Here is a 27,754-nt window from a genome sequence, read left to right as displayed (position 1 = left end):
GTTAGGCAGTCCACTGTGTGAGGGCAGGCCACTAACCTTTGAAATGTAAGTGTCAGGCCCTCCACCCTTCCAGTCCAGGAAGACCCATTCAATATGCAGATGAGTGTAGGTGTGACTGAGTATACGGTGTTTGTGGTTGTCTGGGTGAAATGCACAAGGAAGCTGTCAACCAGCCCAGCCCAGGCGTTAATTGGAGACAGTCTGTAAGGCACAGATGGATTTTAAGTGCAGAGCAATGCTCACTTTCTAAAAGTGGCATTTCCAAAATAGTAATATAAAATTCAACCTCACCAATAAGCAGGATTTTCTATTGTCATTCTGGCCATACTAAATATGACCTGGTTACCCCTTCTGATTAGAATCTACCACTCAAACAGAATATGAGGGTAGCCCCAATGCTATCCTGGAATGGAGCAGGCTTCAAAGTAGTGGAAAATGAATTTAGGAGCTTTCCACTACCAGGACAGATAAAACACACATGTATCTGTCCTGCCTTTTACCTACATTACACCGTGCCGTATGGGTTACCTAGGGCCTACCTTAGGAGTGACTTATATGTAGAAAAAGAGGAGATTAAGGCTTGGCAAGTACTTTTAAATGCCAAGTCGAAGTGGCATTGAAACTGCACACGTAGGGCTTGCAATGGCAGGTCTGAGACATGGTTTAGGGGCTACGAATGTGGGTGGCACAACCAGTGCTGCAGGCCCACTAGTAGCAGTCAATTTATAGGCCATGGGCACATGTAGCGCACTTTACTAGGGACTAACAAGTATATGAAGTATGCCAATTGGGAATGAACCAATGTTACCATGTTTAAGGGAGAGAGCATATGCACCTTAGCACTGGTTAGCAGTGGTAAAGTGTGCAGAGTCCTAAAACCAGCAAAAACAGTGTCAAAAAAGTGGAGGGAGGCAGGCACAAAGTTGGGGGATGACCACCCTAAGCTTTTAAGTCTAACAGAGACCCACAAAATAAGGGGAATACCATCAGAGATGGAAGAGTAGTTGGGTCAGACCTTTACTGAATCGTAGTGAAAAACAATATTCTAAAATACAAACAAATGTATAACATACACACAGGGTAGAGAGATGGCTGAGAAGATACTACTGAGATGGCACTGGACTATATAGCACCTTTATGCAATCGATAACACTAGGACAAACAAATGTTGGATAGGATGCGGTCAAGTGGGCAAAGAAACACACATCCCACAGGAATTTCCTGTCATGCACCCTTTCTGGAAGGAGGTTATCAAAGTGATTAAGGCTATAGATATGTGGTATACATCTTCCAACGGCTCTTAAATGCATACTCCTGGGTTGGATGCCTAGGGTTAATTCATGATGTAGGAGGTCACCTTTCCAATTGCTAAATTATTTTTTTGTCATGTTCAAAACAAACCATTCCATCACCATGGAGGTTACATTCTAGATAGGGAAAAGATTACAGCTCATATAAATGAAATAGAGAAGTCTTTCAGCATCACTTGGTGTCTTCTTTTGGACTACTTTGCTAAAGACTTTACAAAGCTCACTTGTCAAGGAACATAAGTGCACTTCAAATCATGGAAACCGGTATGCTAGCATGAGATTGAGCAAGGGCTGGACCTACACAAAAAAACATGGGTGTATTATTGGAAGGGATTGGGAAAAAACGGTTTTGCATTATCTGACTATAAGTTTCTATTTTGCAAAATCGAAAAAGTAAATGAACCTCAAAATGTGTCGCCTGATTAAAGACAATTTGCACAAAGAGCAACAGGTATGTTTTACTTCATTGAGATGGCACATTTTTAGGTGTACAATAAAGAAGCAGAAAACCGTCTTAATTGCAGTAGGCAGGAAAACATGTGGATTTCAGTGCCCACATACAGTGGTCACCAGTGACAGAAGAGGTTGGTTAAACCCAAAATAGGATATGGCAATGGATACACCCTATCAGATAGTTTAAATTATAATCAACTGCAAAAAGGATGCTTTTGGAAAATTAAATGTGTTGATAACAGGTCTTGATTAATTTATAGAATTGTTAGGCAGGTACCCCATGCGTCACTAAAGATTACTAAAATTGTTCTTAAAAATATAAGTATGTATTGTAAAAGTCTTGATTATCAATATATAAACAGGATAGTTCAAACTGTGTGTGTGTTTTTCTATAGAAACAACATTTGGAATTCTAGCAAATGCACAGCTGAAGTTAGATTTCGGAATTAACTGGTTAACTTCAAGTTTATTATCTTTTTTTATATAAAACGTGAAGCATGATTATTTTTCCTAGACAGCGAAAAAAAGCTTAATGAAGATTAAAGGCTGAGTTTACACAAGTTATTAAATAGTTATAATGTCTAAATTTACCCTCAAGATGAAAGTACATTTTGTGGGGTGATCAAATAGGGGATGCGTCATTGACTGCTTGGTGGCAATTTAAAAACGGTTCAGTCAGGCACATAATCTAAGTCTGATTTACAATTGACAGCTGAACAAAGTTAGTGTAGACTCACTCATAAGTGAAGCATTTTTTTTAGCACAAAATAAATAGGATTAGGAGACTATAAAAAGTGCTGACTCAGAATAACCAGGGCAATTTCACATAATTATGCAACAGTCAGAAATCCTTATTCTAAGCCTACGCTCTCATTGCGTTTTACTAGCCATTCAGCCCCAAGCTTGGCCTCCTGGAAATTTCAGCTGTCGACCTTGGCAGTCCATCATGAACTTGACTTTCCAGCGGTGCCTGGCCAACATGGAAAGAAACTGGAGATATGAAGCTCCTTATCCTGTGGGGTCATTTTCCAGAAATTGATCACTTTCAGCGAGAGGAAGGAATACTTGGGTCACCATCCAACGTCATAACGCAAGAACACTAAAGGTGCAGAGAAGAAATTACCAACTTCCTAACTGAAAGCACTAGGAGTCGTGGAGACCACCACCTATTGTGCAAATGTTTCAATTGTGTAGTTATTTTCAAATCACTTTAAAACTTTGTAAAGGCAACCTACAGGGCTGAAACTCCAGTCTGCTTTCTATCGCAGATTCAAGATTCGTTTGTGAATTAATCTGATACATTTTTCCACCAGGGATTCATTGTAAATGAAATACTAGGACTCAAAGGTCTTGTTTCTACAGTGAATTTCAAAACATAAAACAGCATTTTCCAAAGAAGTGCCTTTGTTTTAGATCTGATCCCTTTCTAACATAAGCTCACATTTCAGTAATGCACTGAAATACAAAAATTTTAAAATAAACGCCACTGTACTAACCTGTCAAATGTTCCGTGGTGCTTGCTTGTCCACTTCCAAACTGAAATAGACTCACTTTATTAATTCTGTTCAGAGCTCTATGGTCTCCAAATAATGTTATTCTGGTCATTACTGCACCATTTATTTTGTCCAGTAGCACATTATTGTCATTTCTTTCTTTGATATGCCTTTTGGTGTGATCATATTGGATTTGAAATATGTGCAACATTTTCACGTCTCACTCCAAGGTAACAAAGTTGTTCTCGAATCATTTTTATTGAAGTATTTTTAGTTCTATTTTTGTAAGTAATGGTATCTTTGGTAGTTTTAGAAATAAGTTTCTTTTTTACTGAAGCCAGAACACATTCGATTGTCAATAAAAGCCTGGTACTTGAGACAAGACACGCTGATGACTTGGAGCCAGGTGAGAATCTTAGGGGAGAACCACTCTTTCCACTTCTAAGTTGTCTGCAAGTCCCACTAAGTTCTAAACGAGTCAAGTCACTGCATGATGCATAGAATTATTGGAGGAGGAACTCTAACTTCTTCCCACTTCCATCATATAAAATCACTATTTATATCCTATTGAGTTTTCAGCAATTATTCTTAGCTAATGTGCTTTGAAGTGGACTACTCACCATTACATTTGCTTTTCACAACCTCCAGCTTGTACCAGTCAGGCATCTCACCTGGTTTGCTCCCCAAAGATTACTATAACTTTAGTTTTTCCACTTCACCCTTCCCCTCCGCCTGCACTCTTGTCTTGTTGACTAGACCCCTGGTTACATTAATCACATATTCTCATTGGTCAGAATGGATTGACGGATGTACCTACGTAGGATTTGCATTACTTGAGCATAATATCGTGTAAATCCAGATGAATGGGTCAGACATATTTTGTAAAACTTTCATTTTTTTCCGCGTACTCTGTTTCTTATAACTTGCATAAGAGTAAACTTGTTTGGCAGAAATACACCGAGGGAAACTGAAACTGAAGGTGTGCCAGGGCAGCATGTGCGGGGCAACCAATCTTTCACTATACTTTTACACATTGAAAGGCAAAGTCATTAAGCAGATATCTTGGCTGGCTGTTGTCCTCATCAAGGACATCTTAGGGGGCCCTGCTAGAAACCCATTTGAATTTATGATGCAATTTCAGCTCTTACAGTCTTCTTTGGACGTGTCACTGACAGGTCACAGGCCCACTCGTCCAAATTCTAAAGTTGTTATATCTAATATTCAAAGTTAGTGACGTGTGTTTCCAATATTGTAACACAGAAGCAGCTCACTAAAATTACTGCAAATAATCTCTGTGATACCCCCCTGTTTTTAATATGTGAGGTCCCATTTTGATCTAAAAATAATTTTTCTATGCATTTTGCATGAAACATAAACACATTTCATAGCAAAATATCTGTAATAGACAATCACACACCACTCACATTTGAAATAAATTATAGGGAAACTGTATTTAAAGCAATCAATTTAAGAATTATTGAAGGGGAAGACTCTGAACAGAACTGGTGCTTTCAGGGGGTCCCCTAAAACGCTGGCGCCCATGCCTTAAAACTTACACATGGACAGCTACCCACAGGTGTATATTTTCATTTTGCCCAGCCAAAATGCATGCTCAACCTCTTTAGGTCTGGCCGCAATAGCTCTAACAGTCTTATTTAGTGAGAAAGTGCGTGATTTCTGTTGTATTTATTTGTAATTTATCTGTAAAAAATATTTTGCGACAACTTTCTCTCTCTCTCACTCTCACTCTCGCTCTCTCTCTCGCGGTTGCCAGTAGGTAGTTATAGTTAGGACCATTGTTTCCATAGACAGAGCATTTTTTCTTTTGCCAGTAACTTTGGTGCCGTCCGACAAATCTTCACGAAATTTAAAAGCATATACTTTGGACAGTTCATCTGCTCTCTTAAACGTTTCAAGATGATGCATCAAGCGGGGGCTGAGAAAAAGAGAGGGGATCCCAAAACACATTTTACCATTCTACATCAATGACTTTTTTCACATTTTTTAACACAGCTACATCCTGTACGGAATTACACCAAATTTGGCAGAAAGATAGCTTTTTCTGATTTGGGTAAATCCCTTTAGTAGCTTTGGAGATGGTAGAGTTGAAAAAATATAGATATCTAAGGACGAAGGTCCTCAGTGCATCCAACTGTTCCCGTGCTGAGGTCTGACTGGCTGTCAGCACTTCAACAAGGAAGTTTTGGCAGCCACCTTGGGACTCAGCTTCAGCTGAGTTCCACAACAAAAAGTGAACAAAAAGAAAAGGGGCCAGGGTAGGAGCACCCTCAGTCCATAGCCTTGGTCTAGGGGTCCCTCAGGGACCCTGCAAAGCTAAAAAGCATTTTTCACTAAAATGTTAGAAAAATCTGTGGATCTGGAACCTCTGATTTTCCCGACATTTATAAAACAATGGTGGTCTCCCACTCTTTTTTTTCATTTGCCCCTCAGTAGGCCAGGTCCCTGGGACATTGGGGGCTTTAAAAAAGAGGGGGGCACATGGGGTGCCCCTCCTAGGGCTTCTATTAGCCTCAGGGACAGATACCCCCCGGGGTGATCACAAAGAAAAATGCGGTGGCCGTGCATCCCCCTGCCCCGGGGACAACCACCTTCCTGGTGTAAAACAATGATTTATTGTGGGGGAGACCCAATGGCCTCCCACAAAGCTCCACGGACTGCCACCTCCCAGGAGCAAAAATTCAATTGCATGCAGAGGAGCTACATGGCCCCCCACAGCCCTGAGGACTGCCACCTCCCTAGGGCAAGAACTAAATTGTATGCTGGGGGGGCATGCCCCCCACAACTCCAGGAACTGCCAATTCCCCAGGGCAAAATTTTAATTGTATGCGGGTGGCTGCTTGGGGTAATGATTGAATTGTTTGCAGGGGGGTCATGAGGCCCCCTGCAGCCTGGAAAACCACTACCTCCCCGAGATAAAGATCCAGTTGCATGTGAACCACCTGTCTGGGGCTACAATAAAAAAATGAAGGCTTCCATTGCAGAACCCTGGCCCGGGAACCACCTCCTCCACAGGGCAAATGCAAAGTTGGAGGGGGGCCATGTGGCTTCCCTCTTGGAGCCATACATTGTTCTTGGGGCTAAGATGCTCCCGGGCCGACTCCTGCTATATCCTGGGACATAGCTGTTTGCTTTGCTGTGAAACATCTCCTGCTTGCAGAAAGCGAAGTTTTCATCTGTTTCCCTGCGTGCAAATATGTGTGCAGGGAAACAGATGAAAATAATGCTCCAGCAAGCAGGAAGCTGCTATTTAAGGCAGTTCCCTGCTTGCTGTAGCAATGCCGGCACATTCAGGCTCCTCCCCAGTTGTGTCACTCTCTCTATTTTTTCCACCCCATAATGGAATGGAAGAGAGAGAGAGAGATTGTTCATGCATTGGTCTCTCTATACAGTGACTTCAAAGAGTCAGCCTAGAAAGATATTTGGTACAAATGTTAAAGTTATGTTTGGATGCAAAGCAGTACAGAGTCACTTCTGGTCTAATTATCAGGTCTTGTGCTCTCATTCAGTAGACTGAAGGTTCAAATCCCAGTATCCCTTGGCAGTGTTTTGTTTATTTTCTAGTGTTTTGACTGTAAACATTACTAGTGATGGAACATTCACGATTATTCCTAATCACATGCTTGGGTTGACTGCCCTAGGTATGTCTGGAAGTATCACAGTAAGGAGTCACCTACGGTCTAAAGGTTAAGGTCACAGACCCTCACAACGAAAGTTGAGAATCTTACTCCTGGTGTGTCAGTGGTCATTTTCCTTCTTTAATTTCTTTTCAACTTCAAAAGTTTAAGGTTCATACTGAAAGGTGATCTCACTCATTTTAAATGACAAATACACTTTTCTTTTTTAATTTGTCCTAAAATATCTCATTCTATGTATATCATTCATCAAAGCCTAAAAAGCTGCCCTACTTCTCTCTCTTCCTCTCAAGTTATCTATGTCAATCTGTTTCCCTTAATTTCTCTCCCTCTCTCAATCTCTCAATTTCTGTCTGTCTGTTTGTATCTCTCTCGCTCTCTCTCTCTCTCTCTCTCTCTCATACACTCTCTTCCATCCCATAATGGGATGAAAGAGAGAGAGAGAGAGAGAGAGAGTGATTGTTATTGCTATGGGCTCTCCATACAAGGACTTCAAAGTGTCACACCAGCAAGATGTTTGGTCCAAATGTTATAGTTATGTTTGAATGCACAACACAATGGAGTCTCTTCTGGCCTACTGGTAAATCTCTTGGACTGTCACTCAGTAAGCTAAAGATACAAATCCTGGTCTCTCATGGGATTGTGCCTGTTTATTTAATATTAAGCCTACCTAGTGATGGAAACATTTACGTCTTTTCCCATAACAATTGTTGGTTTAAATGTAATAGTTATGTCTCAACGCTACATGGTAGTAATATCATCTGTGGCCTAGTGGTTTAGGTGTTGGATCTCCACAATGAAGATTGAGGGATCATGTCTAAGTGTGTTACTTTCTACAGGAGCGAGAACCCTCAAGAATCACATTGGATGTCTGGTTTCATCATTGGGAAAGCTCCTCGTTAGGCCGGTGCTGCAATGCCTAACGGGCTCCACTGAGGGGGCTCTTAACCATATTTGCTCTACTGATAGTTAGAGATAAATAATCAATCTGATGGGGTATCTGGTTACAAGATGCCCGAGCAATATAGGAGAGAAAGCATAGCAAAAATAAAATTGGTTATCCATCAACAATCAATAATCATGATTTTAATCAGTAATAATGTGATGGAGACCAAAGTTAAAAGCAAAATGGGAGTAAAAATTGAGTGATAATGCTCGTCTACTCGCACAAACAATATGTATAAGAGGGTAAACCCAAAAGTGGCTCCTCTAGAACAGGGGTCTACATGTTTCGCGTCTAATGGTCCATCCGGATCCCTCGACGCTTCATCAGGACCAAAGTGAAAAATCTTCTCCAAAAATTCAAAAAAATCCCAATAGGAGTGAAAATAAAGGAAACACAGTAACTTACTGTGAAGTTGTTATATATGTCAATCAAGGTCGCCCTAAAAATAAAAAGGCAATAGTGTGTAGAAAATAAAGTCCCCAGTGATTGCACACGAATACATACTAGTTAAATACATCATGCGCAGAAAACAAACTAAAAATTTAGTAATGTAAAATTTATAAAGGCTTACCATCCCCGGTCTGTGGATAGAGCCCCTGGGAATCAAATGTCAGGAACCGGAACTTACAATCTGAGTGTCATAATAGTATAAAAGAGAAAATTATGTATAAGGGGTAGTGACAAGAACAATCAAATGTCATGTGCCACAATCAAATATACTATAACTATTGTGGGTACAAAGTCAAAAGCAAAGGAAAATCCAACAATATTTGATTTGTTGTAATTGGATCCCATAACACCCATCCAAAATTAGACAAGTCAATGTAAAGAAACAAGTCAATAGTGTCTCCCATCGTGTAAAAGACTAATATACACGCGGTAACATGAAAAAATCTTCAACTCTAAACGAAGTCAACTAGCCCCGGTGATTTCCATGGACTAGCGGTAAGGGAAACAGCAACGCACGGTACAGGTAACACTTACTAGTATTGACGGTCCGTAGGGCATTGCACCTACACTCCTGACAGCGTCCCCGCAAGACAAAGGCGGGCGCTTTCGGGAGTCCTCAAATACGCGTGATCGAACCCGGGTTCGTGCGCGTCTCAAGCTGTAAAGGAGTGGACGTAAAAATAGAAGACGGACTGTTACTCCGTTGCGATGTTGGAACGGCACAGATCAAGTCAAATTCATAGTTATTGGGTCGAAGAGCGGAAAAGGAAGATGAAAGCTCAAAGTTGCAAAATCTTTTTTGTGTGGAAGAACAGAAAGGACTCCAGAAAAAAATACCATAGACACAAGATATGTAAATAATAAGACAAAATAGTCTGGTAGTCAAAAATGGATGATTAAGGTAATACTAGGAACTCACTAGTACAAACATTATGAAAACATTAATACAAATCCTCTAAAAAGAGGTCTGTATATCCAGTAGTCAGAATATGTCAGTTGCTGATAAAATGTCTAGGTTTATCTAAGTCATTAACACAAAAAGTATGAAAACATTGATAGAATTCCTCTAGAAAGAGGTCTGTACAATCAGTGATCAGAATATGTCAGTTGCTGGTCAAATGACTTGATTTATCTAAGAGTGAGTGAGGACCATGGAATTTCATCATTTAATCCCCGGGTAGAGGTACCCAGTCTAAAAATCCAACGTTGCTCAATTCTAAAAAGAGACTGAGTGACATTCTGTGTGGTTCTTGGGGCTTCCAAAATCACCCACCGTAACTCATCTGGGGTATGAGGAAAGTCTATAAAATGAGCGCAGAGTTTGGTGGTTACTCTGCGGCATCTAATATTGCTCCTGTGTTCGTTGATGCGTATCTTCACAGGGTGTGTTGTCATCCCTATGTAACGTAGTCCGCAAGGACATGTGATCATATAAATACAATTCTTTGAGTTGCAATTTGTGTGTTTCTTTAGGAACCATCTCCCAAACGGATCAAGATCCAATGACTTTGTTTGATTAGTCAATGCACACACATTGCAATTACCGCACGGGTAATGACCTTCAACTGGAGGTAGGTCCCATAGTGTTCTTTGTGTAGAGGAGTCATGAGGTACACGTGGACGAGTGTGGACAACTATGTCCTTAATGTTGGAAGTCCGTCTAAAGGCAAATAGAGGTTTAGGCATTGGAATACCTCCACTTTCCAATATCGACCAACGTTTATTGATCAGTTTCTTAATATCATTGGAAAGAGGAGTGAACGTCGAGACGCAGGTGATGAATGTCTGAGGAGCCTTCTCTTTATGTTCTAGTAAAATTTCCCTATGATTGTTCCTAGCTCTTTTACGTGCCAAGTTTACAACTTTGGTTGGATAGTGGCGTTCAAGAAGTTTGGCCTGTAGTGAACTAGCTTGTTGGTCAAACTCTGTTAACGAACTACAATTCCGTCGAAGTCGTAGGAATTGACCAACAGGTAAGTTATCTCTTAATGCTTTGGGATGGTAACTTTCATATAAGAGAAGACTATTCCGATCCGTAGGTTTTTGATATGTGCTGGTTGACAAACGGCCGTTGTCTATAGTGATCAAAAGGTCAAGGAAAGGTAAGTGGGTCGATGATATGGAAGCAGTGAATTTCAAATAAGGGTCAAGGGAATTAATCCAGGTTGTGAATTCATCTGCTAAGGTTAATGGTCCTTGCCATATGACCAATATGTTGTCTATGTAGCGTTTCCATAATTTGATGTCACTCTGAAAGGGATTGTCTGCTGTCAAAATAAATGTCTTCTCAAAATTGTACATATATAGACAGGCAAGACTAGGCGCAAATGTGCTGCCCATCGATGTACCTCTGATCTGGTGGAAGAATTGATCATCAAATTTAAAGTAATTCTCAGTAAGGGCCAGAGTAGCACATTGCATAATGAAAGATGTAGGGGTGGAAAAAGAGGCAGAATTGTTCAACAATGCTGTTTCCCCCACATGTAAAGTGGCCTCCTGAGGGATGTTCGTATAGAGTGCTTCAACATCCAAGGTAATAAGACCCTGAATTACCCCAGTCTGACTGACATTTTCAATTAGTCTTAGGACATCCTTGTTGTCCTGTAAATAAGTGGAAGAATTTCTCACTAGAGGTTGTAAAAAGTGGTCACAAAAAATTGACAATGGTTCTAGGACAGAGCCTATACCTGACACAATCGATCGACCCGGGGGGGGTTGTGTATGTTTGTGAATTTTTGGTAAACAATAAAAATAGGGTACTTTAGGGTCGGTTGTGTCAAGAAATTCAGCTTCTTTAGCAGAGATCCATGTATTGCTTTTAGCTTCCTCTAGGAGACTCCTGATCTGGGTCTGTAGTCTCTTAGTGGGGTCAGTGGTGATCTTTGAGTAATAGGTAGTATCATCTAACAGACGTAAACATTCATGTCTGTAGTCTTCTGTATCCATGATTACAATTGCCCCACCTTTATCGGCCTGTTTAATAGTAATGGAGGGATCAGATGCTAAAGATTGTAAAGCTTGTTTCTCCTTCGTAGGGATATTAATGAAAGGGTGCTTCGGTTGTAGACGGGATACATCAGATAATACAGCTTTTTCAAAAGTCATTACCTCGCTGGGCATCGCAGTTGATGCTGGTAAAAAAGTCGAAGGTTTTTTAAGACCTGAGTCTGAGATCTGGGGTTCCCCAGGTTTGTCTTTGAAAAAGACATGGAGACGGATCTTGCGGAAGAATTGGGCCAATTCGATCTGTAGACGAAAAGAGTCCTCATCGGGGGTGGGGACAAAACCAAGGCCTCTGTTAAGAACCCTTGATTCGTCTGTTGATAATTGTCTCTTGGACAGGTTGACAACTAGGTTCTCGTGTAGGGCTCTTGGTTTGGCTCCTGGTCACCATTTGTGGTTCTTCCCTTGACCATCGGGCATGCCTGCCTCTTCCTCTTCTTCTGCCTCTGCCTCTGCCCCGGTCGTGGCCTAAAAAAGGCGCAAATGGCATCAGGGGGCGGGGTTGGTAAAATGGATACGGTGGTTGCCAGGCCATGGGGTGGTTGACAGGGTAAGGCGGGTAATTGTAGAAGGGTCGTGGGGAGTTCTCATCGGTACTCCAGCCATCTGATGATGAACCGCTGTTAGAATTCCGTGGTTTTTTATATGAAGACGTGGATTCGTCGGAAGAACGCGATTGATTATCTATGTCGTAATCCTCCTTGATGTATGGGTACACCTTCTCCCTGCTGAACTTGACAATATCCTTTTGAAGTTTGGTGATCTTTTGTTGAGTCAAAAAATCTTTAGTCTCATTAAGTTCAGCGGTAATCTCGGCGAGGCGGTTCTTAAAGGCTGTTATCGAGACTGTGGTTTTCAGGGTATTCTCCATGATGTTGATTTGGATCATAATTGAATCTGCCATACGCTTGGAAGTGTTGATAATTAAGACTAACCAGTCCCTGGTACACTTCCACGCGATTTGTGCCCAGTCTCTCCTAAAGGCTAGATCTTGTAGAAAGATTCTTGGTATATTTGACACCAATAGTCCGTTTGGAGCTATGTTGGCGCGCAAGTATTCCGTCATGATGGTCCCATGCATGACTGTTTTTATTAGTTCTCGTTTTAAGGTTGATAATTTGTTCCAGTCTTCCTTAAGACTCCCTGGCGGGGTTGATCCATCAGTCCCGAGGATAGATGGTGCCTGTAGGATGGCTGATACCATCTCATCATCATAGCTCAAACCCTGGAAGTCCTCCATTATGGGGATTTCAACAGGGAACACAAGCAAAAAAGGAAGAAAAGGGGAAAAGCGGACAGCGATTAACTGTTATCCGCTATTTAACGGTCCCACAGCAAGGCTGCTGTACATGAAACTGAAAACAAAGAGGAGGGACCTGGGAGGTTAATGGTCCTGTGTACAGTCTCCCGTATACAGTAATAAGAAAAAAGGGTACACTGTTCCAAACGCTAAATCACTGGGATTAGTTTCTACAGGAGCGAGAACCCTCAAGCATCACATTGGATGTCTGGTTTCATCATTGGGAAAGCTCCTCGTTAGGCCGGTGCTGCAATGCCTAACGGGCTCCACTGAAGGGGCTCTTAACCGTATTTGCTCTACTGATAGTTAGAGATAAATAATCAATCTGATGGGGTATCTGGTTACAAGATGCCCGAGCAATATAGGAGAGAAAACATAGCAAAAATAAAATTGGTTATCCATCAACAATCAATAATCATGATTTTAATCAGTAATAATGTGATGGAGACCAAAGTTATAAGCAAAATGGGAGTAAAAATTGAGTGATATTGCTCGTCTACTCGCACAAACAATATGTATAAGAGGGTAAACCCAAAAGTGGCTCCTCTAGCATAGGGGTCTACATGTTTCGCGTCTAATGGTCCATCCGCATCCCTTGACACTTCATCAGGACCAAAGTGAAAAATCTTCTCCAAAAATTCAAAAAAATCCCAATAGGAGTGAAAATAAAGGAAACACAGTAACTTACTGTGAAGTTGTTATATATGTCAATCAAGGTCGCCCTAAAAAATAAAAAGGCAATAGTGTGTAGAAAATAAAGTCCCCAGTGATTGCACACGAATACATACTAGTTAAATACATCATGCGCAGAAAACGAACTAAAAATTTAGTAATGTAAAATTTATAAAGGCTTACCATCCCCGGTCTGTGGAGAGAGCCCCTGGGAATCAAATGTCAGGAACCGGAACTTACAATCTGAGTGTCATAATAGTATAAAAGAGAAAATTATGTATAAGGGGTAGTGACAAGAACAATCAAATGTCATGTGCCACAATCAAATATACTATAACTATTGTGGGTACAAAGTCAAAAGCAAAGGAAAATCCAACAATATTTGATTTGTTGTAATTGGATCCCATAACACCCATCCAAAATTAGACAAGTCAGTGTAAAGAAACAAGTCAATAGTGTCTCCCATTGTGTAAAAGACTAATATACACGGGGTAACATGAAAAAATCTTCAACTCTAAACGAAGTCAACTAGCCCCAGTGATTTCCATGGACTAGCGGTAAGGGAAACAGCAACGCACGGTACAGGTAACACTTACTAGTATCGACGGTCCGTAGGGCATTGCACCTACACTCCCGACAGCGTCCCCGCAAGACAAAGGCGGGCGCTTTCGGGAGTCCTCAAATACGCGTGATCGAACCCGGAAGTCCAACCGGGTTCGTGCGCGTCTCAAGCTGTAAAGGAGTGGACGTAAAAATAGAAGACGGACTGTTACTCCGTCGCCATGTTCGAACGGCACAAAGTCAAATTCATAGTTATTGGGTCGAAGAGCGGAAAAGGAAGATGAAAGCTCATAGTTGCAAAATCTTTTTTGTGTGGAAGAACACAAAGGACTCTAGAAAAAAATACCATAGACACAAGATATGTAAATAATAAGACAAAATAGTCTGGTAGTCAAAAATGGATGATTAAGGTAATACTAGGAACTCACTAGTACAAAAATTATGAAAACATTAATACAAATCCTCTAAAAAGAGGTCTGTATATCCAGTAGTCAGAATATGTCAGTTGCTGATAAAATGACTAGGTTTATCTAAGTCATTAACACAAAAATTATGAAAACATTGATAGAATTCCTCTAGAAAGAGGTCTGTACAATCAGTGATCAGAATATGTCAGTTGCTGGTCAAATGACTTGATTTATATAAGAGTGAGTGAGGACCATGGAATTTCATCATTTAATCCCCGGGTAGAGGTACCCAGTCTAAAAATCCAACGTTGCTCAATTCTAAAAAGAGACTGAGTGACATTCTGTGTGGTTCTTGGGGCTTCCAAAATCACCCTCCGTAACTCATCTGGGGTATGAGGAAAGTCTATAAAATGAGCGCAGAGTTTGGTGGTTACTCTGCGGCATCTAATATTGCTCCTGTGTTCGTTGATGCGTATCTTCACAGGGCGTGTTGTCATCCCTATGTAACGTAGTCCGCAAGGACATGTGATCATATAAATACAATTCTTTGAGTTGCAATTTGTGTGTTTCTTTAGGAACCATCTCCCAAACGGATCGAGATCCAATGACTTTGTTTGATTAGTCAATGCACACACATTGCAATTACCGCACGGGTAATGACCTTCAACTGGAGGTAGGTCCCATAGTGTTCTTTGTGTAGAGGTGTCATGAGGTACACGTGGACGAAAGTGGACCACTATGTCCTTAATGTTGGAAGTCCGTCTAAAGGCAAATAGAGGTTTAGGCATTGGAATACCTCCACTTTCCAATATCGACCAACGTTTATTGATCAGTTTCTTAATATCATTGGAAAGAGGAGTGAACGTCGAGACGCAGGTGATGAATGTCTGAGGAGCCTTCTCTTTATGTTCTAGTAAACTTTCCCTATGATTGTTCCTAGCTCTTTTACGTGCCAAGTTTACAACTTTGGTTGGATAGTGGCGTTCAAGAAGTTTGGCCTGTAGTGAACTAGCTTGTTGGTCAAACTCTATTAACGAACTACAATTCCGTCGAAGTCGTAGGAATTGACCAACAGGTAAGTTATCTCTTAATGCTTTGGGATGGTAACTTTCATATAAGAGAAGACTATTCCGATCCGTAGGTTTTTGATATGTACTGGTTGACAAACGGCCGTTGTCTATAGTGATCAAAAGGTCAAGGAAAGGTAAGTGGGTCGATGATATGGAAGCAGTGAATTTCAAATAAGGGTCAAGGGAATTAATCCAGGTTGTGAATTTGTCTGCTAAGGTTAATGGTCCTTGTCATATGACCAATATGTCGTCTATGTAGCATTTCCATAATTTGATGTCACTCTGAAAGGGACTGACTTGTCTAATTTTGGATGGGTGTTATGGGATCCAATTACAACAAATCAAATATTGTTGGATTTTCCTTTGCTTTTGACTTTGTACCCACAATAGTTATAGTATATTTGATTGTGGCACATGACATTTGATTGTTCTTGTCACTACCCCTTATACATAATTTTCTCTTTTATACTATTATGACACTCAGATTGTAAGTTCCGGTTCCTGACATTTGATTCCCAGGGGCTCTATCCACAGACCGGGGATGGTAAGCCTTTATAAATTTCACATTACTAAATTTTTAGTTTGTTTTCTGCACATGATGTATTTAACTAGTATGTATTCGTGTGCAATCACTGGGGACTTTATTTTCTACACACTATTGCCTTTTTATTTTTTAGGGCGACCTTGATATACATATATAACAACTTCACAGTAAGTTACTGTGTTTCCTTTATTTTCACTCCTATTGGGATTTTTTTGAATTTTTGGAGAAGATTTTTCACTTTGGTCCTGATGAAGCGTCGAGGGATCCGGATGGACCATTAGACGCGAAACATGTAGTCCCCTATTCTAGAGGAGCCACTTTTGGGTTTACCCTCTTATACATATTGTTTGTGTGAGTAGACGAGCATTATCACTCAATTTTTACTCCCATTTTGCTTTTAACTTTGGTCTCCATCACATTATTACTGATTAAAATCATGATTATTGATTGTTGATGGATAACCAATTTTATTTTTGCTATGTTTTCTCTCCTATATTGCTCGGGCATCTTGTAACCAGATACCCCATCAGATTGATTATTTATCTCTAACTATCAGTAGAGCAAATACGGTTAAGAGCCCCCTCAGTGGAGCCCGTTAGGCATTGCAGCACCGGCCTAACGAGGAGCTTTCCCAATGATGAAACCAGACATCCAATGTGATGCTTGAGGGTTCTCGCTCCTGTAGAAACTAATCCCAGTGATTTAGCGTTTGGAACAGTGTACCCTTTTTTCTTATTACTGTATACGGGAGACTGTACACAGGACCATTAACCTCCCAGGTCCCTCCTCTTTGTTTTCAGTAAGTGTGTTACTTGACATTTCCCTCTTTTAATTTAATTTCAATTTCAAACATTTAAGGTACATGCCAAATGGTGATGTTACTCTTTTTACTTGACAGTTACATTTTTCAATTTGTCCTAAAATATATCATTACAACTATATAATTTATTAAAGTTTATAAAAACTATCTTGGTGGTTACAAGGAGTTCACATCTTGCGGCCAACCGCTGCCTCCCACAGCCTTTGGCCGTGGGCGGCGTGGGTTTGGGTGGGTATAGGAGTTGGCCACAGGACCTGGACACATGGGTGGCACAGGGTAGGGTGGCTATAGGGGTTTGGCAGCATGGCCTGGCCACAGGCCAGGACCCTTGGCCAACCCCTGCCACACACAGCTGGTGGCCGTGCGTGATGCAGGGTTGGGTGACTATAGAGGCTTGGCCACAGGCCATGCCCTTCAGTCAACCTCTGCTGTTCACGCCTGAAGGCCATGCACAGTTGTGACTTGATAAAACATATAGTAATTAAAATCACTCCACATTAAAAAAACATAGAAATTCACTGAAAAAAACAAAGGTTACAAGGACATTTTAGTTAGGAAAAAGAATTTAAAAAACCTTAGAAATTCAATTAAAAATACCAAAGCTTTCAAAGAAGTTACAATTATGTATTGAATTTACTCACACAAAACCAGAGAAATTCAGGAGTTATAGTTAGAATTATTTTAAGTAACTATAACTCAAGCCCTAAGGTACCTCTATAACTCACACCCTCCTCATGCACTGCTAATTACCCTGCAAATTACAGCACTCATGACATCCTTGATAACATCATTAATACTGTAACTGCAACATCTGCAGTAAAATTATTGATCAGATAACTGTACATTGCCGGTGCACAAGTTATAGTTACCTTAGGGCACGACTTATAGTAACTTAAAAAACTCTAACTAAAACTGCTGAACTTCTCTGGTTTTATGAGAGTAAATTCAGAACATAACTATAACGTCCCTGTAAGCTTTGTTTTTGTACATTTTTTTCATATATATATATATATATATATATATATATATATATATATATATATGTTTATATATATATATTCATTTTAAGCATTGAGAGTTGCCACTATGTAGTTAAAGTCAGGACCGAGTTTCCATGGTAAATGAATTCTTTGCTAATAACTTTGCTGCTGTTTGCTGAATCTTCACAAAACCTTTCAAAAAAAGGTTAACACACCTCAGCCACTTCCTCGACTTTTCCGTAGGAATGTTTCACAACACTACAGCCAAATAGGCTGAAAGGAATTACTCTGACTTTGGCAGAAAGCTAGGTCTTTACCGAGGACGCATGCTTTTTGTGAAAATCCATTCAGCTGTTTGAGCGACATTAAGCTTCACTCTTTATCAATATCTAGTGATGTGGTACAGCAGACGGTGTACCAGAGGAGTACTGATGGAATGAATATTAAAGAAAAAAATGACAAATCAAAGATTTTGATTTGCTGGTCTTGAAGAACTGGGACCAGTACAGCGAGACAACCACTGTGATTCATGAAGAGAAATGTTGTAGTCTCCATTTTAAGGCTTGGATACTTGGGTCGCATGTCCTCAAAATTCAAATAAGATCAAGAGTCTTCTGAAAGGGGTTAGGATAAATCTCTAAGTCTCAAAGTGGCATCTCAAAGGGGCAAGTACAAAGAGGAAGATACCTCTCCAAGGGGCTCAGCATACGGATTTCTTCATTAGCAAAGCTCTGGTCAGAGTTCATCTGCAAAGCATCAGGGAATCTGAAGAACTGTTCCAAGTCCAATTAACCAAAGATAAATTAAAGGTCATAAAACAATTGGATATTCTCAGAAAAGCAGTCCACAGTCCGTTGAAGAGGCATCATCCAACAATATTCGATCACACAACACCAGGTTGTAGCATCAGCTTTCATTCCCAGGTCTGTTCATGGGAACATCTTCCATCCATGTGACTTCACATAAGTTTGAAACAATTGTATTCAATGGCAGTCTATGTTCCGTTCTCAAGGACGATAGGATACATTCTCTCTATATCCAAACAATAGGGGCTATTATTAAAATCCAGTCTTCTCACAGGGAAGAAGTCTGAAAAAAAGCAAATTTTATTAAAATGATACCGCATTTCCTGCACAGTCACAAATTACAAAACTAATAGGCCTCACTTAATCTAACACACATGATTCAAAGCAATACTTTTAATTAATGTGTTTTAATAAACACAGTTTTTATCTGCAAATTATGAATTCATCATTAATAATGTTTCAATAATATGCATGTAATAATCATTTTAAATGAAAACAAACTTCATCAATGCACTTCATTGGGTATGACAGTGATGCAATTGTTCACTTCTGCATGCATTTTTTAATTCTATAGTAATTAGAAATTGTTGGACTTTTTTGCTTTTGCAGGGTCATCTCCAATCTTTGTGCCTCCTGCCTCCTATTTTTTCTGACCTGTTTTTGTTGGCTTTTGAACTCTGAGCACTTTACCATTGCTAACCAGTGCTAAAGTGCATATGCTCTCTGTGTAAATTGTATTGTTGATTGGTTTATCCATGATTGGCATATTTGATTTATTAGTAAGTCTCTAGTAAAGTGCACTAGAGGTGCCCAGGACCTGTAAATCAAATGCTACTAGTGCAGCACTGGTTGTGCCACCCACATTAGTAGCCCTGTAATCATGTCTCAGACCTGCCACTGCAGAGTCTGTGTGTGCAGTAAAATGCCAATTCGACTTGGCAAATGTACCAACTTGCCAGGACTAAACCTTCTCTTTTCTTACATGTGAGACACCCCTAAGGTAAGCCCTATGTAGCCCTATGGGCAGGGTGCAGTGTATGTTTTAGGTAGGACATATACTAATGTGTTTTATATGTCCTGACAGTGAAATACTGTCAAATTTGGTTTTCACTGATGCAAGGCATAGCTCTCTCAAAGGTTAACATAGGGGCTGACTTTAAAAATGATTAAAGTGTAGATTCCCTTTGGGAGCAGATAGACATGTGGAGTTTGGGATCCCTGAGCTCACAATTTAAAAATACATCTTTTAGTAAAGTTGGTTTTAAGATTGTGTGTTTTAAAATGCCACTTTTAGAAAGTGGGCATTTTCTTGCTTAAACCATTCTGTGACTCTGCCTGTTTGTGGATAACCTGTCTGGGTTAGTTTGACAGTTGGGCTGGTTGCACCTCTCTCTAGACAGTGACACAAAGGGAACTGGGGTGTAGCCTGCATATCCTGAGGAGCCTTCTGTGCTAGCAGGGAGAGGAGCAGTGGTCACTTACACCTGAATGTGCTGTGCCTGCCCTCGCACAATGCAGTCTCCAACCTCCTGGTGTGCATCTAGGGCCTGGCTTGGGCAAGGCAGGATTTCACAAACAAGATATACTTTCCTTTGAAGTAGGCCTACTTCAAAGGCAGAACTGGGTATAGGAAGGGCACCCAAACCCCTGAAAATTAGATCACTTCTGGACATCAAAAGGAACCTCTGCCTGGAGAAGAGCTGAAGAGCTGAGGAGAAGTGCTGCCCTGCCTGTGACTGTGCTTTGTGGAGCTATCCTGCAGTTGCATGTGCAAGGGAACAAAGACTGGACTTTGCAGTGCATTCCTGCTTGTGAATAAATCTCCAAGGGCTTGTCCTGAGCTTGCCTCCTGTTGTTGAAGTCTCAGGGCCATCAAAGACTTCTCCTGCCAGCACCTGGACTTTCTGCTGAGACTCCTGCCCTGCCAAGTGGTGCCCTATCCAGTTCCAGGGGGCTTGATATATGAAGCTGGTAGACCAAGATTGAAAATCCACGCACAGACAGCCGTGCGTGGAAAATATTGACGCACCTTCCGTGACGAGGCAGAAAAATTACGTGCTGCCGGCCTCGCAGCAGAAATCGATGCTCCACCAGCATTGCAGCTGGAAGATCGATACATGCAGCTGGAGAAACGACGCGCAACACCCCCTGACGGAGACTGATAACATCGTAACCCACATAGCATGGTTTTGCTGATACCGTGCGGCAGAACTTTCACCGCAAACCATGCTGGGCGCGGAAAAACGACGCAAAGCCTGCCTGGACACGAGTGCTTGCCCGGATGCACGCATTGCTCTCCTGCGAGAGGAAAAACTACACACGACGACCCGACCGGAGGAGGAAAATGACACATGGTCTCGCTTGCGAGTGAGAAATTGACGCATCGCAAGCCTTTTCCAACACACACTTGCCTGTGTGTGTTTTTTTACGCTACCCAAGTACTTTTCAACGCTAACAGTGTTTTTACTGTTTTCTGAAGGATTTGAGACTCTTTTTGCTTTTTAATTCCTAACTTGACTTGTGTATGGTGGATTCGTGTCATTTTGGCCTTGTTTTGTTTAGATAAATATTTTGTAAACCTGTGTTGGGTCATTCTGTAGTGTTTTCACTGAGTTACTGTGTGTGTTGGTACAAATACTTTACACCTAGACTCTGAAGTTAAGCCAGCCTGCTTGTGCCAAGCTACCAAGAGGGTGAGTGGGGTTTAGCTGAGGGTTATTCTCCTTTACCCTGACTAGAGTGAGATTCCTTGCTTGGACAGGGGGTAACCTGACTGCCAACCAAAGACCCCATTTCTAACAGAAATTCAATATTGTTCTAATATATTATGTTAGTTTACGGCCTAAATTATAACATGATATCATTTAGATCTTTCAAATACTTGATTTAAATCAAATATCACTTATTTTAAACTCAACAATTGTAAATGAATGCACAATAATAAAATGTGTTGGTGTAATTTCTACCTTAACCATTAGTGCTTTGATTAAAATAAGGCATAAACTGTCACATTTTGTGAGATGAGGGATGACAATAAAATGTAGACTTCATCAACTCCATGATTCCCATTGGCTTCATTTCAACATCAGTGGTTGTGCACTGTCACTGCACTTTCGTCAGACTCAGAGTAGAAGCAATGGCCACATTTGTCAGACTCAGTGCAAAAGCGACGCGCACAAGACTAGAAGACTATTGAACAAATACACTTATTGTTACTGGGTGGAGAAATACGGGCTAGAGGGTTAGTTGCTGAAATGCACGTTGGAACAGGTACTAATGACACTGATGGAGTGTACAAATCTGAACATGTGCCAACGAGTAATGGGTGGTAATGAAAATGTGTCCATGTACATACTACAAAATGTTGGTGCAAATCTGGACTGGCGCTAGTCTGAACACATGTTGTGTATTTCTAAGTAGTGGGGCAAATGTATGTATACATTATGAATTATTGAGAAATAAGAAAATGTATGTATATAGTCAGAATTTAGAATTGATTTTGCAAATCTGAACATGTATTAGTCATTACTGAGTGTGAAAGACACAAATTAGCATTCACAATGTTGGTAGTTATTGATATATGGACGCATTCTTGAGATGATGGTTCTACTCCTGCACAACACTTATGCTGGCATAAGATCGGTAATTCTTTATATAGCATGGGAGTAATGCAAAGATGGTGGCCAGCTCCTGTTTCGTTTTTACATTTTCATAATAATGTTACAGGCACCTATGACTTCAGACTGTGCGATCGGTGTTACTTACCTGCATTTACCCAAGCACTTACTTACCAATTCATCCACTCAAGTACGTTCACTTACTCAGCTTATCGGGGAGCTCGTCCATTCGGCAATAAATACTTAAACTCGCATTGATTTAGAGTGTACTCAGGCACTTATTCATGCATCAAGTATTTCACTTTTATTCCCATCCATCCACTCACCCATCTACGCAACTACCCACACAAACTCGAGAATCCGTGAAAAAACAGTTTCGTTTATAAAATAGACAGATCTATTATCTTTGTCTGCGCTTGTTTTATACACGTTTGTTAAGGATGCCCAAGTCATTTATTTCAGAGATGGCTTTTGTGTGTGACCAGAACATTCTTTGACCACAATCTGCTCCTGAAACTTGCGAGCTCCATAAATACCTTGTTTAATGATGAGTTACATAAAAAACTGACCTTTTCCAGCACATCTGATGACGACTCCAGGCCCGACTGCTTCTACAGCCCCTTCTATAAAACCTGACCTGTTAATGGGTTCCCAGGGGCGGCATGCCTCACTGACTGTGGGCATTTTTTTTTCAAAAAAATGTTGTTGAAAGGAGGCCTTTTGATGTGCTTTCAAAGTGTCAATTATCTCCTAGATTGTACCCTTTAGAACAAGGCAAGTAGTACATTCCAGTCCACTGCAGGCTCCATTTCTATAGCAGGGTTATATCGCGGCACAGATGAACATGGCTTATTGATGCATATGAGGAAAACTCTGCTGACAGGCTGACAAAGAAAGCCGCACGCAGACATATGCTTACCCTATAACATCTCAGGTTTTTAAGCTCCGGTCTTTTTAAGGGTGAAGGCGTCATGCAGTGCCGAGACGTCCGCGTCTTACCGTCGTCGAGCTAAAGAGAAAATAACATACTGTGCATTTGTAGATAGAGAATTCAACCCCAAGAGGTCTATTGACCGATTATAAAAAATATATATTGTTCCCCTACCCAATGACACTCAGTTCATCAGCTTTATAAGGACGAACATATGAGTGAGCTGCTGGAATTTGAACCTGTGTAGAGAGAGAATGCATTAATTTGTCAACTACAAGGGTAGAAAGCTACACGGTATAGGTGTGTGGGTGGAAGGATGTTGTCTTCGTTTTCATCCTATGTAGGAAGTGTTTCTATGTGATAACCACCAAGATGTGGTTCTCCTGAATTGAGGTGCAGCATGTAGCAGTGTGGGGATGAAGAAGTGTGAGAGATAGACCCGCAGTTTACGGTTTTCAGTGTGTTGGCAGCTTTTAGCAGTTGTGCAGGCCCCCCTATACTTATATTTCACTTTTCTGGGGTCATAAATCAAGAGGTTTAGAATAGGCACTTTTTGTCAATTCCTTTTAAGCCACCCTGCGCTTGACATCTGCTAGAGTGCTCCTGTGCCAGTCCTTCTCAGAGGTGTAACTGACTGGCTCTTAAGGAACATTTGTTACAGCAGTTTTGTGTGAAAAAGTATAAATATGGGCCTCAATGTCACACAGGGATAAGCAAGACCAAGAAGAAGGTGTGTGATGTCATCTATTGGGAGTAAATGGACTTTCAGACCGAGTGGTAAGAAGGGGGTCATTCCTTTGTTAATCTGCTCATAAACCTCACACACCTCTATTAATCCTGGCCGACAGTCCCTGAATGCCATGAGAGAACCTTTTGGGAGATGTACCAAGATTTCTGATTGGTAGACACTGTAAACGCTAGTGACATCTTTAAATTCATTTTGAAAATCATCCACAGGAGACCCCTATGCATGTGGTCAGATACAGTGGAGTTCAGTTCCATTCTGACGGCATGTATGATTTATTTACCAGCATAGAGCTAATGAAGAAACCGACCATTCTCTATCAACCAACACCAGCAGGGAAGGTCAAATGACTGGATACGTTTAATAAGATTGTTAATAGATTGGATCAGTCAACGGTAATCTAGAATGGTGTTTAGATGAAAATGAGGTTGGCTTGTAGAAATGACAGAGAATATTCTGCAATGTTTTTCACTTACCTATCTGACTGATAGGCTCCCAATCTCATAGTATAACGGGTTAGAGAGTTTTTACTAAATTAGTTGGTTGAAATAGGCAGGACTGCAAATAATCCCTCCCATGATAATTGTCATGCCCCTTGGTATTGGCTTTCCGTGGCCATCAGAATTTGTTTCAGTATCACACCAACTGGCAGATTCTATTTGACTGGGAAGACCTGTTTCTATCTGCCTCTCCGCAAAGACTGAAGCAAAACTGTAGCCCTTGTCAATATTCCCAAATTCAACTTTACCATCATAGTTGTTCGCTATTTCACAGTCAAACACCTCAGTGTTTGGATCAACATACTTTTGGTGATTGGGTTCTCCAGCGCATTTCTTTTTTTAAAGATTTGTATAATGCATGGACACCAAAGGCATAGATACTTTTTACAAGTAACAGTAAATGTGACTCAAGGTCTTACACAAAATTAGAGTTAGTGAAGGAGACAGCAGTGCAGATGGCGTGGAGAAGATGAATAGGTGGGGGTCAGCAGGGGGGAGTTAGAACAATGAGAGAGGGGACACAGAACAAGAGGCGGATAGCGAGGGCATGGGTGTGGAGACAGGTGTAGAGGAATGGTAATTGTACTGGAGAAAGAAACCAGAAATAAGGATGATGACAGGATGATAAGGATTGAAAGAATGGAAGAAGATAAGAGAACGAATGCATGATTACTGATCTCCTTTGTCAAAACATAAAGACATTTCTTTATGGCTAGGCAGTTTTTAAAACCAATCTAAAGAGAACCGGTCTGTCAGTTGTGCTTTCTCAATGTTGTCAGTCAGTTAGTTCGGACTGTCAAGAAATGTGTGATGGCCTACCATGGAACTTAAAGGTGATATAAGTTAGGCTACAGTCAGTATAAGAATTATTCTAACAGAATGCAGATTTTCTATCTTAACTAGGGTAAATCAGCAAGAATTAGGAAAGGTGCAAAGGTAACCAAGAATAATAGTCTATTTTCTGAGCCCAGAGCAGGGACAGAAATTGTCTGCAAATCAGTGAAACTGGATGATGGGCGAGCGGAGCACCTGAGATGCATCGTTAATTGCTGCACACAGAAAGCAGACAGTATTATAGATGAATGAGGAAGATGTGGTTCACGGTTCGAGAACAAGAGCGAGGTAGAATTTGAGCACTGGCAAGGTTGTGGCAATGATGCAGGATGTCCAGAAGCTCAACAGGTGAGTGATAGCTGCAGGGAGGGCACACAATTAATCTGGGTGTGTTTATGTGGTCTTCTCTACTTGTTCTCTGGCAATCCGTTGACAGTGGGCTGTCTCCTTGTTCAGTACTTCTATTAACCAATTCTGTCCCAGGAACTTTGGTATTATTGCACTCCAGATCCAGAAGATACATTCACTTTCTTCTACCGGCTCTCTGATGGTATCTTGGTCGTCTGTGTGGGTTTTCAATGGAATGGTAGTAGATTCTAATTGTGATGCTGTATGACACGTACTCAAGACCCCAAGAGACATTTACTATCCAGTCAGAGTTTACTAATAAAAACAGTAGGCATTCCCCAGAAGTAAGCTCATTTCCATGAAAAACTGAATTTGGAGGTGTGTGCTGGGTTGCCCGGAAGGGTTCTCCGTACCAACACTCACCTGATGTTCAATTGTCATTTCTCATAATGTGTTTTCCTGATTGATGTAAGATTGAACTCTGATGACAGCAGTTGGTGTTAAGTCCTTTTAAGTTGTTTTCACAAACACTGACATTGGTATTAATGATAGGCTTTTATTCAAATATTGGAAATGTAAACAACACACAGAAAGCCGTAGCATGGAAACCCAGAACGTCTTAGCAGCGCTTTGAGGCCATGATATGATCACACATATTATTCTAGCTCTTGTAAAATGAAATACCAACAGATGGATTTAACAGGAAAGGTACCATCACACTAGGCTCCCAATACCACGAGCTAGAGGTTTAGCTGCTCATTGCAGGTGTCTTTGGGTAACCCTGGGGCTTACTAACACATTTATCAGTGCCAAATCAATCAATAGATGGCAATAGTGTAGCTAAACTGATATGATCTGTGTGCCCTTGTGTTCTAATATACTCTGTGGTTATCGGCTCAAAGGTATGACAAAGTAGCCCTGAGCCTGTGCTGTAGATATTCAGTCAAAAACCAATGAACTCACTCACCACCCAAAAAAGAACTGAATCCTGAATCAGTGAATGATGTAATATCTGCATTAGGGAAAACTGAATTTCCATTCATACAGATGTCCAGTGCCCTCAAGGCTTATGCATAAATAACATGGTTACAGAAACAGCTCAAGGGATCAATAGTGATTTAAAACTGCATTCACAAAATATTCAGAGTTCAAACTTATACTGACACAATGATTGGAAAAAAAGTTGGAATCTATAGTAAAAGGTGTCAAAAGTTGCAGGGGACACCATCAGGACAATGGCAGCCTTTGTTCATGCTTTTCAATGGCACAGGCACCCAGGGGGCCTGGACTGACGCACTGTACTCTTGAGAACCTTTCAGAGAGACTGGGGCATTTGATTTACTGTTAAAATACAAATGTTTGTTTACATCACAAAATTCTGTGAACTATAACATTTAGGACAATGTTGACATTGTTTCCAATGATGCTATCTCCTGTGTCTCTGCCATTTCCTAGATGCTCTCATCGTGAAGATTTGCAAGGATGCTCCTGGTTTAATCCAAGTTCACCAGCTGAACTGGCAGTTCTTTAACTCCTCAACAGGGTCTCACCTCTTTGTCATCCATGCAGCTCTTGTGGTTTCAGGCTGTCAAGCGATGTTCCTAACCTGTTGGAGAAGCATTGCTATTACTCTTTCAAGTGAGGTATAGCAACAGGGACGTCTTCTCTGGATATAGGCTTTCTATCCTTTGGGTGGCTAGCAACCTGAAATATGGTTCCTAATGTTACGAGCTTCATTCAGCTAACGGTTGTAGATCTTTAGTTCAAAGTATAGAAACAGCAAAGTGCTAACTATGGAGGGCGTGGACTTATCCAGAATTGAGAGCACTGGTGGGTAACCAAGGTCAATTAAAAAGGTGTGCCACTTTCAAACTGTAGTCAAACTTTGCAGGCATTTGTAGAAATTACTACAATGTAACTGTGCCAGGTAGAAATTAGGATGTCATAAACCACATACATTTTAAGTCCCAGACTTACAAGAATCTGGGGCATCAGCACTGATGGTCACCCTGTGATGGGACAGACAGCATCCCACCATATACCACCTGGCGGCTGCAAACGGAAGCTAGTTCTAATACCCGTTTTAGGAGGATCTGGCACAGTGCACACACTACTTTGAAGTAAACAAGTTTGTTGTCGATGGCCACTTCCTAGCAACCTCAACTCCAGCAGTTGCACAAGCAGTGGAATGAGGCAGAAGCGCTCCTGGGGAAACGCAATTACAAGCAGCGTACAGCCATGCTGCATGTGAGGGGGATCACTCAGGGAAAATGCTTGCATGGCTCTTCCAGGAAGACTGGTGACGTACCCC

The sequence above is a fragment of the Pleurodeles waltl genome, chromosome 6 (assembly GCF_031143425.1).
Source record: "Pleurodeles waltl isolate 20211129_DDA chromosome 6, aPleWal1.hap1.20221129, whole genome shotgun sequence".
NCBI lineage: Eukaryota > Metazoa > Chordata > Amphibia > Caudata > Salamandridae > Pleurodeles > Pleurodeles waltl.
The sequence above is the reverse complement of the archived record's forward strand: the minus strand, read 5'-3'. Positions refer to the sequence as shown.